This window comes from Cyprinus carpio, chromosome A2 (assembly GCF_018340385.1).
Source record: "Cyprinus carpio isolate SPL01 chromosome A2, ASM1834038v1, whole genome shotgun sequence".
NCBI lineage: Eukaryota > Metazoa > Chordata > Actinopteri > Cypriniformes > Cyprinidae > Cyprinus > Cyprinus carpio.
This window is the reverse complement of record NC_056573.1, coordinates 6,955,451-6,968,271: the sequence shown is the minus strand read 5'-3', so window position 1 is coordinate 6,968,271 and position 12,821 is coordinate 6,955,451.

Here is a 12,821-nt window from a genome sequence, read left to right as displayed (position 1 = left end):
AGCAGCAAAATTAGCTGTTTCATACAGCTAAAAAGAGCTGGAAACGGAGGAGACCGTAAGCCAGACACATAAAATTTACAAATGCTCATGCCCACTCTTACGGGAAAAATAAGGTGGATAGACCTACAGAAAGAGAGCAAAGAACATTTACATTGTCACGAACATTATCACTGAATTCAGTCTAGTGAGAGTTTAAACACTCCCGTAATAATCATTGCTGTCTACACTATGTGATGAATGAATGCGGTGAGACCTGCTTTCTGGTTTGCTCAGGTGACATTCGACATATACCACATTATCTATTTTGGGAGACTGCTGCAAAGACTCAATGGGCCGAGTGTACCCTCCAAACTGTTTTTTGGATGTAAATTCAGCATATTATGAGGGAAGCTGTCCCACTAGACTGCAAGCGTGATCTGTGGGATTTCATTCTTTGGATGTTGCAGACAGCTCCAGAGCCCTCAAGCCTGGTGGTCTCAGCCCCCTTAAGCTCGCAAGGCCTGGCGCCCCGAAGTCTGGTGGGTTCAGTGGTCCCAAGTCTGGTGGCTCGAGTCCAGTGTTCTGGGAAGTCCTTCCACTGTTGGCTGCAGTTCTTGGCTGCAGATGCAAATCCATCTCTGAACATTCTGTCTGCTCTGAAACTGTCGTGAAGGCAGTCCCTAAACTCTCTGATACAACCACGGCAGTCATCTCTGAACTCTATGTCCGGTCTGAAAAGTCTATGGAGGTTACCCTTAAACTTTCTCTCTGCCCTGCCACGGATGTCATTCCTGAACTATCTGTCGACTCTGAAGTGTCCACAGAGGTCTCCCTGAACTCTTTATTTGCTCAATATGGCCACAGAGGTTATCCCTGAACTTTCTGTCTGCTCGTAGTGGTCTTCGGCTCCATCTGCACCACCTTGGAGGTCTTCAGCTCTGTCTCCTCCGTCCTGTTGGTTTCCTGCTCTGCCAGCTCCACCCTGGCTCCCCACACTGCCAGGTCTGCCCTGGTCTTCAGACCTACTTCCACCTGCCCCTCCATCCTTCCCCTTGTTCATCTGTACCCTTTTTTTCTGAAGAGCATGTGGAAACTGTTCCTTAGGGATTGGGGGGAGGGGGGTTGCCTTTTGTAGTACTTTTATGTACCCTCATTACTTCCTGACTGTTTACAGGTGTATCTTGTTTGTCAGTTACCCCTGTGTATATAAGCCCTTGTGTTTCCTGTGTTCATTGTCTGGTATTATCCATTGTTGGATGTATCATTGGTTGTTTTCAGTTCTGTTCCCGTGTCTTCTGGTTTGTTTATTTTAGTTGTTATTATTACACTGTAAAAAAATGAATGTAATTTTAACTGTTAAATATTGTAAAAATGCTACAGAAAAAACTGATAATAGGTTAACAGTAAGTTCCTATAATATATACAGGGAAACACTGTAAAATATCTAACCAGTCATTTCATGTAATTTTACAGTAAAATGCTGTTAATTGTAAAATTTTTAGAAGAAAAAAATAACAAATCAACGTATAATTTACAGTAAAAAACTGTAAACTGATATTCCCAGAATTCCCTGCATGACACTCCACATTTAAAAGTATTTAAATAATAATGTTTCTTAATAGTTTTGTACATGTGAGTTTATGTTACATCTTCTGTTGTTTAGAGAATGTTTATTGCATTAAGTCAAGTCAAGTCAAGTTGAGCTTTGTTGTCATTCTGCTTCATGTGGGGACATACAGTGGAGCAAAATGTCATGCCTGACAGGACCAATGTGCTGCATAAATACAGACATACAACAATGAAGTAAAAGTTTAATTGTCATGTGTGCGTGTGATGGTTTTTAGTGTTTGTGTGAATGACTGTATGTGCCTTCTATATTTTAGTATATACTTCAGCTTGTGGAAAAATTACTTGAACTGATTCTTCATATTGCTGTCTCTTTTACCACCTGCATTATTATGGTGGTTGTCAGTTTATGTTAAAGATACAAAACAGATTTTAGTAACAGTGTGCATTGTTGAATTTATTAGTTTAAAGGGTTACTCCATCCAAAAATGATTTTTTTTTTTCATTAATCACTTACCCCCATGTCGTTCCAAACCCGTAAAAGCTTTGTTCGTGTTCGGAACACAATTTAAGATATTTTGGATGAAATCAGGGAGGCTTGAGACTGTCCCATAGACTGTCAAATAAATAACAGTGTCAAGGTCCAGGAAAGTATGAAAAGCATCGTCAGAATAGTCCATCTGCCATAAGTGATTCAACCTTAATGTTACGATGCGACAAGAATACTTTTTGTACACGAAGAAAACAAAAATGACGACTTTATTCAACAATTCCTATCCTCTGTGTCTCTGCAAATCAGCTGATGCGTTGTTTGCTTTCAAACCAAAGCGTAAATACACGTAAAAACGTATCCTTGTGGGGCGGCTGAAACAGAAGAGCGTAGAAGAGGAGAGGAATTGTTGAATAAAGTCGTATAAAGCTGCTGATGAGATGCATCGTCATATGACATCAAAGTACCACGAGTGTGATTAGAGAACAGATGATTCTTTGAGCTTTTGAATCTCTCTCACGGTATTATGTCATTTGCCAATGCATCTTGAACAAGCCTTATGCGAATGAACCAGAATGTCTCGGAATGGTAGTTTGAATCATTTATATACTTGTATAGTTTTTCACAGCCACTTTGTAATGATGGATGTGACACAGCCCCAGACCAAATGGCGGACATACTGCTGTCAATAATATGATGTCATATTGCGGACAGGAAACAAACTGCTAATTTTTTGAGCCTGGTTTGGTTTTATGAAGATTAAAAAAAAAAAGACTAAATGGATTTTTATCATTAGAAGATGTCTGTGTACACACAATTCCAACACACATTTCTGTCCAAACACCTTGTAAAAGTGGATTTTGAATATTAGGTGCCCTTTAAGTAATACTTTACAGTGTTACAATGGTGAAATTACAAATGTGAAATACATTGTGAGACGAGAATATAATAACTAGGAATTTTATTAATATTAAACATTAATAATATTGGTTCTTCCCCCTCTTCAAAATCTTGGCTAAGCTGTGCCTCTTTTGCCTCCCCTGATGAGCTGCCACTGGCTGTCATACACCATACTGATCTATGACAATGTTTCCTATGTGCCACTCCATTGCAACTCTGAGAAAGCATTAACCACGCCCCCTGAGTGGAACATAGCATACACAGCTCAGTTATGAGCGTACATGCAGCCGCAGCAGTTGAGTAACAAATTGGCTGGAGTGTTTATTCAACTTTGTATATTTTTTTTTCCAGTGCGTAAATGGTTACAGGTAAGTTTTCATATATATTTTGCAATATATGTCGTAAAATGAACACATTTTTAAACTGCGTCACAATGCAATGCTTGTCTATCAGATTTTGAAATCAAAATAAGTGTATTTCTATTGAAATATAAAATATTAATTTCACTTGCTAGTTATATATCACACGGTTTGTTCAATACCGTTTAAAACTGTCGAATTTGATGACATTGCATGTTTCACGCTTGTAATATTGAGCATACGCAATGATTTCATATATCACTTAATAATAATTTTACTTATATATTTACAACTGTTTTCCTTGTTTATCTTCTGTTTATTATAGACCACGTGTGTGAAGTGACATATACAAACCTACTTTGATTAAAAAGATAAACTGGGATTCCCTCTCGCGTTTCTCTTACCGGAAACACACCCCCATCTGTGATGCACTACACCTGAACCCACTGAGTGTCCCATGAAACACACCCCCACCCATTTGTGATGCACTACACCTGAACCCACTGAGTGTCCCATACACTCGTACATGGTGCTTCAAGCCAGATCTGCCACAAGATGGATTCTGAAACTCCCAGTGCAGCTGAACCCATCTTACGACCATCCTACGACCACTGGTTGATTATGACGCAGCTCCCACCTAACCTACATCTGGAGCCAATTTCTGCCAATTCGTCTTCGCATAGACCATCCAGACCATCAAGACATGCGTCACAATCGAGAGAAAAGTCATGGAAACATATGCAGTGCTGAATGATGATTCAGAGCGTAGCATTGTCCTGTCTTAGGCTGTAGACCAGTTGAATCTCCCTACTGAACCCAAAACACTCACACTACACATGGTCTATTAGGATGTAGTTAATCTGCACAGAGCAACTGTTTCCTTTCATGTGTCACCTTTGCACAGACCATGTAGGAAATACCGGATTCATCATGCTTTCACCACAGATAACCTGAGAGTTTCCGAACATTCTTACCATGTGTCCGCTCTTCAGCGCAAGTGTGAGCATATTAGGTCCTTGCCATTATCCTTGTTAGACTGAGCCCAACCTCTATTGCTCATTGGGTCTGACATGCCTCACCTGCTTACTCCTGTTCAGCCAGTGTGCATGGGACCTGCAAATGGACTGATTGCTGTCTGTACCAGACTTGGTTGAACCCTCCAAGGTCCTATTCATGCTCAGTCAAACCACCCTTTCCGCCCTACGGTGTTTCCACATAACCAGAACCACAATGAATACAGAGTAATTCAAGAATGTAGAAAGCCTTTGGCAAATTGGTACTCTGACATATATAAACGAGAAGATGGCCACTCGTTCCAAAGAAGACCAGTATGCCCTTACTCTTCTCCAGACACATACCACAAGGCTAGAAGTCAGTGGAGTTATGCGATATACCACTCCCCTGCTCAGATGACCCAATGATAAACATCTAAAAAGCCCCAAAAGAAGCGATAATGGCAAACCTTCGAAGCACATTGCGTAAACTTGCTAAAGACCCTAGGTGAGCTGAGTCTTTTCTGTTCTGAAATGAGGAAATTACAAGAAGCTGGATTTGTGGCAGAGAGATATCAACACAAGAAGCCGAGCAATCCCCAGAGTCGTGGATTTGTTTCAGAATTGTTTTCAACTGTTCTTATTCATACCAAGGGCAAGCTTTAAATTACATCCTCCTGCCTGGGCCCGTTCTTGGTCTGTCTCTACTTGGTGTCTTGAGGTGGTTCCGTTAACATCCTGTGGCCATCCGTGGAGATGTGAAGGGTATGTTCCACCAGGTTCACCTCTTGCAAAGTGATAAGCCTATAGTCCGCTTTCTGTGGAGAAACATGCAGAGGACAGTACAGCCTAAGATCTACGAATGGCAAGTCTTACCATTTGGCACAACATGCAGGAAATTGCTCAGAACCACCCACAAGTGGACCCAGCTCTGGTGACAATGGTCAAAGGTCCTTTCCCCGAGGTTATCAAGCATCTCCCCTCTGAAGCAAGATCACAGAATAGTGAACTCTGGTTAACACAGAAGAGTACTGACCTCCTGGAAGGTACACTTGGGCTACTGAGGAACTGCCTCAGAGAATCGTTCTGCTACAAACCCAGCCAATTAGGATGGCTTGAACCCACTCTGCATAATGTATACAGAGTTTTGGCATCTCAATATAATCCCCTGGGTTATCTATTCCATTTACTTCCATTTACTGCCAAAGTGCTGGTCCAGGATTTGTGGAAGGGAAATCTTTGGTAGGATGACCCAATCACATCTGACAGCCTGTTAACCAGATGGCAAGACTGGTAAAAAGAGTTCCCAAAGTTTGGATCAAATCGCAATCCCATGGTGTTACACTCCATTTGAAGGACATGGGGAAATTTTCAGTCGGGATTTACATATATTCTGTGATGCATGTGAGAGGGCTTATGGCTCAGTGGCCTACATGTTCACAGAAAACAATGAAGGACATGTACATGTCTCATTTGTGTTAGCCCATTCAGTAGTGGCACCTCGGAAGCAAATGACAATCCCTCGGCTAAAACTGAGTACGGCACTTACCGGAGCGCAGGTAGCTAATATCCTTCAAGCAGAACTAACTGTGGACATCAATCATGTCATTCTCTGGTTAGACTCAGCTACAGTTCACCAATGGCTTAAATCTGAATCAAGCAGATATAAAGTTTTTGTTGGAACACAGGTGGTAGGAATTCAGTCACTGATATTGATTCCTGGAGGTATGTTGATTCAGCGAACAACCCTGCTGATGTCATAACACAAGGCCAGTCATTAAAGGATATAACCCCACCTTGCCGCCAGATTAATGGACCAAATTTTTCGCATCAGAGTCATGTTGGCCCACTTTGACAGTAGATGAACCTGAACCAGATGCAGAATTTAAAAAGTCAGCAACTTGCCTGCATGTGTACACTAGTTCAGACATTCCTCTTCCTGATTTCAACCAATTTAGTACCTGGACAGAACTATTGAAGGCTACAGTGACATCCCTTCAAGGGGCGGCTACATCTTCCATGCAGTCAACAGATGATTCAAAGAGTTACATCTCAGCAGAGAAGCTCCTCCTACAACAGGCTCAAAAAGACCATTTAAGATTTAAGGCTCTCGTCTCTGAGCGACCATTACCATCCAACAGCAGATTAGCATCCTTATCAACTCTGTATGATAAAGCCGGTGGACTTATCAGGGTTGGAGGGAGACTAAGACATGCTAAACATATGGAATTCGATGCAATACATCCCATTCTGCTTGATCCACAACACAACCTAACCAAGCTTCTGATCAAGGACTATGATACCTCCCTTTTACATCCTGGGCCAGAAAGAGTATTTGCCAAGTTGAGAAGACGATACTGGATTCTGCAAGGAAGGGAAGCTACCTAGAAGCATTAGTACAGGTGTATGCACTGCCAGAAATGGCATGCCAAGCCTAATTTACCCAAAATGGCCGACCTCCCACTAGCATGTCTACGTTTGTACAAACCCCCGTTCTGTTCCACTGGAATGGATTGCTTTGGTCCATTTACAGTGAAGATTAGCCAACGAACAGAAAAAAGATGGGGAATAGTTTTCATATGTCTGACCGCCTGTTGTCTCCATCTTGATCTCTTAGAGAGCCACGACACAGACACATCCCTAATGTCTCACCGCAGATTCATAGCTCAAAGAGGTAAACCATTTGTGCTCCTTTCCGATAATAGTACCAACTTTGTTGGAGGAGACAAAGAGATGAGACCAGCCTATGAAGCCATGATGCCTCAACTAAGGGAACAATTCACAGAACAACAGATTTCATTCAGATTTATTCCACCTGGTGCCCCTCATTTCGGGGGAAGCTTGGTAATGGGAACTTAAGTCAATAAACAGGCCATAAAGGTAGTACTGAAGGATCAAACAGTGACTGAAACTGTAATGCATTCCATGCTCATTGAGGCAGAGGGTATTCTAAATGCCAAGCCTTTGGGATCCGTGTCCTCAGACGTGTTGGATCCGGACCTGGCTACGCCTAGCATTCTCCTAATGGGTTGCCACGATTCTTCACTCCTACAAATGCTCTATGACTCAAGTAATCTTTTGGAAACTGGAATATTCAAACATAGCCAAGTATTTGCCAAGTAATTACTTGCCATTTCTGGTCTAGATTCATGCATTACTATCTCCCGAATCTGCAAGACAGACAGCAGTGGCGTAAAGATGGAGGCGAAATTAGTGTAGACCAGGTAGTACTGATAGTGTACCCACAACTTCCACAAGCATGTTGGCCAGTAGGAAAAGGGAATAATATTTTCCCTAGACTTGATGGACGTACCAGAACAGTTGAAGTTCAGGTACACAGTCGTGAGTCTCACTTATGTGAGACCTGTATCCTGTATAGTCCCACTCCCTAAACTCCCTGACGATGACCCTATTGAGCCTACTGATTAATTAGGGTTTCTCACTTTCACTTTAGGGTTTCAAATGTCCTTACACACATTTGGGGGTGGCTGTGTGAGAAAGCCTTAACCACGCCCCCTGAGTGGAACGTAGCATACACAGCTCAGGTCAGAATCAGAAACAGCTTTATTGCCAAGTGTGTTTACACACACAAAGAATTGTTTTTGTATCAGGAGCTTCAAAAGAAAATACAGACATAGTGTAGACATACATATAATTTAAGGTAATAAAAACACAACAAATAATAAAGAGAATAGACAATAAATGATAAATACAACATAGTAATAAAATATAGAAAAAAAGAAAATGTCAGTAGACAGAACTGTGAATGTACATATTATCACGACACTGAGGCAGGATGCAATTGCAAGGCGATTTATTGACAAGATATGAAATAGGCCAGACAAACAGACAAGGGGAGTGGCGACGATCTCAAGCTCAGATGGTGGGTGACGCAGGGACCTCGGTGGACAACCAGTGATGATCCTTGATGATCCTGTGCTGTATTTCCCAGTGAAGGTGCTCGTGATCCCAATGCTGAGTGCAGGAAGACACGACGAAGAACAAGCGGGAATCCATGATCCAACACAGCAAAGGAAACGGCACGAAACACAGGGAAGAACCACAATGATCTGACAACATGAGACACCAGTTACTGCACTAAAATAGACACATATAATGGAACGCAGGTGGTGCTGTTAATCAGCCGTGATCAAAGACCACGCCCACAGACACACACCTGCACACTAAACAAGCCGAGAGAGAGACAGAGAATTCATGAACCGTGACAGTACCTCCTCCCCTAGGAACGCCTTCTGGCGTTCCTCGATGGACTTACCTGTCAATGTAATCATCGATCAGGGAGTGATCCAGAATGTCCCTAGCAGGAACCCAACTTCTCTCCTCCAGACCGTAACCCTCCCAGTCCACCAAGTATTGGAATCCGCATCCCCTCCTTCTCGAATCCAGAATACGGTTAACCCAATAAGTGGACTCCCCATCTACGAGACGCAGCGGGGGAAGAACCGGGACTGATGGGTTAATATGTGAATGAAACACAGGATTTATTTTTGAAACATGGAAGGCGTGATGAATTCTCCTGTACGCAGGAGGAGGTTTGAGGCAGACTGCCACCAGACTAATGATTTTGGTGACAGTGAACGGGCATATAAATTTAGGAGCCAATTTGTTAGATACGGATCGGAGCGGAATGTTCTTAGTAGAAAGCCACACTTTACAACGACATATATGGGAGGCCTTGACCGGTGGCGATCGGCCTTGGTGCGCGTCCCCACCCAGAGCAGAGTCTCACGGGCTCTTCTCCAGGTGTGACGGCACCTCTGGATGAAGGCATGAGCGGAGGGGACCGCGACTTCGGATTCCATACTGGGAAAAATTGATGGCTGGTAACCTAAACTACATTCAAAAGGAGAAAGGCCCGTGGATGACACTGGTAACGAATTGTGGGCGTACTCCACCATCGAGAGTTGTTGACTCCAAGAGGAAGGATTCTTGGAAACCAAACATCGCAACACTCTCTCCAAATCCTGGTTGGCTCTCTCACTTTGTCCATTGCTTTGGGGATGAAACCCTGAAGATAAACTGACACTCACCCCCAGTAATCTACAAAATTATTGCCAAAATTGGAACACAAATTGGGGACCCTTGTCAGAAACCATGTCTATCGGGAGGCCATGTAACTGAAAGTCGTGATCTATCACAGTTACCGCTGTCTCCTTGGAGACTGCTTTCTTCGCTTTGACAAAAAGCCCATTCTCTAGCAACCTCTGAAGCACTCGTCTGACGTGCTGTACATGATCCTGGAGAGAAGAAGAAAAAATCAATATGTCATCCAGGTAAACATATATGAACTGGTCAACCATATCTCTCAGCACGTCATTGACGAGTGCCTGGAAGACCGCTGGGGAGTTGGACAGCCCGAAGGGCATGACCAAGTATTCAAAGTGCCCCCTAGGGGTATTAAACGCGGTCTTCCATTCATCGCCCTCCCTTATGAGGACCAAATGAAAAGCATTACGTAAATCCAATTTTGTAAAAAATGGATGCTCCCTGTAACCGTTCGAAGGCTGAAGACATCAACGGCAAAGGATAAGTATTCTTTACCGTGATGTTGTTCAGTCCCCGGTAATCGGTTGCAGAGATCCATCCTTCTTCCCCACAAAAAAGAACCCTGCCTCCGCCGGAGATGAAGAAGGACGAATGAACTTGGATGCCAGAGAATCAGAAATATATTTCTCCATGGAACAGAAAGTGAGCAACGGGTAAGGAATGCTCTGCAATACAAACTCTCACCACAGTATCCCTCTGCTGCGCATAAACGCCTCTCATAGTGATGAGACGGCTCGGACAGACAACAATGTAGTCCAAACACTGAAGGGGAGTGCCGACAATCTCAAGCTCAGATGGTGGGTGACGCAGGGACCTCGGTGGACAACCAGTGATGATCCTCGATGTTCCTGTGCTGTATTTCCCAGTGAAGGTGCTCGTGATCCCGGTGCTGAGTGCAGGAAGACACGACGAAGAACAAGTGGGAATCCACGATCCAACACAGCCAAGGGAACAGCACAAAACACAGGGAAGAACCACAACAATCTGACAACATGAGACACCAGTTACTGCACTTAAATAGACACATATAATGGAACGCAGGTGGTGCTGTTAATCAGCCGTGATCAAAGACCACACCCTCAGACACACACCTGCACACTAAACAAGCCGAGAGAGACAGCAAATTCATGAACCGTGACACATATGTGCTATTTACAGATGAAAGTTTTGATGAGTTATTTACAGATGTACAGTCCTGAGGTGTGTTATGTGTGGTTCAAATGGGATATGGCCTGTGGGAAAAACTGTTCTTGTGTCTGGTCGTTTTTGTGCTCAGTGTTCTGTTGCGCTGGCCAGGGGCAACAGTTCAAAGAGGGAGTGGTATGTTGGGTCCAGAGTGATTTTACCAGTCCTTTTTTCTCACTCTGGAAGTGTAAAGTTCTTGAAGGGTTGGCAGGGGGCACGAATAACCCTCTCAGCAGTCTTGACTGTCCATTGTAGTCTTCTGTTGTCTGATTTGGTAGCTGAGCCAAACCAGACAGTTACAGATGAACACAAGACAGACTCAGTGATGGCTTAGTAGAACTGTGTGAGCAGCTCCTGTGGCAGGTTGAACTTCCTCAGCTGGCGAAGGAAGTACAGCATCTGCTGGGCCTTTTTCACAATATATTCAGTGTGATTGTCCCACTTCAGGTGGGGGAAATGGTGGTGCCCAGGAACCTGGATGACTCCACTGCAGCCACAGTGCTGTTCATGAGGGGGGAGTGCAGGGGGGTTTCTCCTAAAGTCCACTATCATCTCCACTGTTTTGAGCGTGTTCAGATCCAGGTTGTTATAACTGCACCAGACAGCCAGCTCTTTAACCTCCTGTCTGTAAGAAGACTCGTCTCTGTCCTTGATGAGTCAGATGACTGTAGTGTCGTCCGCAAACTTCAGGAGCTTGACAGAGGGGTCTTTACAGGTGCATTCATTTGTGTAGAGGGAGTGGGGAGAGATAAGTGGGGAGAGAACGCATCCCTGGGGGGCACCAGTACTGATAGTGAGGGTCCTGGATGTGAGTTTCCCCAACCTCACTAGCTGCTGCCTGTCTGACAGGAAGCTGGTGATCCACTAACAGATAGAGGTGGGAACGAAGAGCTGGGTCAGTTTGTCTGATAGAAGATCAGGCATGATGGTATTGAAGGCCGAACTGAAATCCACAAATAAGATCATTGTGTTTCCCAGGTCTGTCAAAGTGTTGCAGGATGTAATGCAGTCCCATGTTGACTGCATCATACACATACCTGTTTGCTCTGTACGCAAACTCAAGAGTATCCAGCAAGGGTACAGTGATGTCCTTCAGGTAGGCCAAGACCAGTCTCTCAAAAGACTTCATGACCACAGACTTGACACATCTGACAGGTCTGTAATCATTAAGTGCAGTGATTTTGGGGGTTTTGGGGACTGGAATGATGGTGCAGCATTTGAAGCAGCAGGGAACTTCACACAGCTCTAGTGAGCTGTTGAAGATCTGTGTGAAGATGGGGGCCAGTTGGTCAGCGCAGACTTTTAGACAGGCAGGTGAAACGCGTCTCCTAGTCTTTTGCTTTTTGAAGACCCGGTTCACATCCTCTACACAGACCTTGAGCACAGGTTGAATGGTGGGGGAGGCAGGAAGTTGGTTTGCAGTTGGGGTAGGTGAATGTGTGAAGTGCAGATCAGATAGAGTGGGGGGTGAGAGACTGGACTTTTCAAAACGGCAGTAAAACCAGAGCTGGACAGTAACGGAGTACATTTACTTGAGTACAGTACTTAAGTACAATTTTGAGGGATCTGTACTTTACTCGAGTATCTTTTTGGAGACTACTCATGACTTTACTCAAGTACATTTGCGAGGCAAATATTGTACTCTTGACTCCGCTACATTTCTATACATAACCGTAAGTACCCGTTACTTCTTCGGCCCCATCCACATGGAGCTTACCCCAATCCAATCTTTTTTTCCCTCGTCTCAAGAAATATCCGAGTCCACACGAAACCGGAAAACGATGTAGTATACATGCCAGACCAGCATGTGGCGCTGTAATTCTGCCACATAGATACACTAAAAACGGAGAAGAAGACTTGGACTATGCACATAAAACCTTACAAATAAAAACAAAACAACAATAAAAAATACAAATAATAAACTTTGTTAATTATAGTTAATAAAAAGACAATCGTTCAGTGTTTGTTCATGTTTTTGTTGCTATTACGTGATGTAGCGGTGTCTGATTAGGGCGAGACATGGGCTGATGACTTCATCGGAAAAAAAAGAAAAATCTCGGAAATTTATTGTTTCCCTCTCAAACGTGATTGGATTGTGCAGGCGCCACTGATTGGGACACAGCCTATCAGCATTCACATTCAGCTATCCACCAAAGACTTTTGATTGAATTGAAGTACAGTACACACACACACACACAGAGTTGTCACACATAGATTGTGTGTGAGAGAATGGTGTTATTCAGCTGAAAGTATTTTCTCCTGCCTTTGCCTGTATGTCTGTGA